This window comes from Myotis davidii, unplaced genomic scaffold, assembly GCF_000327345.1.
Source record: "Myotis davidii unplaced genomic scaffold, ASM32734v1 scaffold2707, whole genome shotgun sequence".
In the NCBI taxonomy this organism is placed as follows: domain Eukaryota; kingdom Metazoa; phylum Chordata; class Mammalia; order Chiroptera; family Vespertilionidae; genus Myotis; species Myotis davidii.
This window is the reverse complement of record NW_006297818.1, coordinates 12,441-13,519: the sequence shown is the minus strand read 5'-3', so window position 1 is coordinate 13,519 and position 1,079 is coordinate 12,441.

Sequence of the window (1,079 nt, the reverse complement as noted above, 5' to 3'; positions counted from 1 at the left end):
CCGGGACCCCTCAGTCCCCAGGCCGACGCTCTATCCACTGAGCCACACCGGTCAGGGCCAAAATGTCTTTAAAGTCATGCTTTTCTGTCTGCAAAAAAACAATCAAATAGTATTTGGGTGAGATTAGTGTACTAGTGGCTGCCCAACAAAATGATTACCTGGCTAATGGCTAATACATGTCTTAAATCGGTAATTAAAGTATATTTTTAAATAACATCAATGGGAAGCTATCCTCGGTGAGGTTTAACAACAAGGGTGACCGTCAGGGGCATGGACCTGGGTTGCGGGCACCTCCCCAGTGCGGGGCGTGCAGGAGGCAGCTGATCGGTGTTTCTCTCTCATCGATGTTTCTGGCTCTCTATCCCTCTCCCTTCCTCTCTGTAAAGAATCAATAAAATATATTTAACACAAAAACAAAACCTCTGTGAACGAATGTGAACACCCAGGACGCTGACTCTGCGGCCGACGTGGCAGGTCTGACCGGCCTCCCGTCTCCATCAGCCACACGGGTGCCCCCGGGCCCTGTGCTGGAGCCAAGTTGCGGGTGTTGGGTGGCTTGGCTCCAGGCTGCATTCAATCCCCTTCTCTCTCTCTCTCTCCCTTCTAGATGGTTCCTTTTGTGGCCCGAGGGTTGGCCCCGTCCCCGTCCGAGACCCGCCCACGGTGGGAGCTCACGTTTCACTCCTGGAGGGGACCACACGCCCTACACTCGATATTCTTGTTTACGCAGAAGCGGGCTTCAGGGCGGGCCACCCTGAGCCCCCAAATGACCCAGAGGGTCCCCCTGGGGGGAGACGATCTGTGGGCTTTTCACGTCCGCCTCTCTGACGGCGAAAGAAAGACCTGCTCCTGGCAGAAAGCTCAGGGGAAAGATAAAACCGTCCTCATGAAACCCATCGCCCAGGGAGGCCCCGTGTGCCCTCTGGAAGGGAGCTTCCCAGGTCTGTCATGGAGCGCGCTCATGTGTCGCCCACAGACCACTTCTGTTGGGATTTTATTTTATTTTTTTAAAAAAATCGTGTGGAGCCCTGGCCTGTGTGGCTCAGTGGATAGAGTGTCGGCCCGTGGACTCAAGGGTC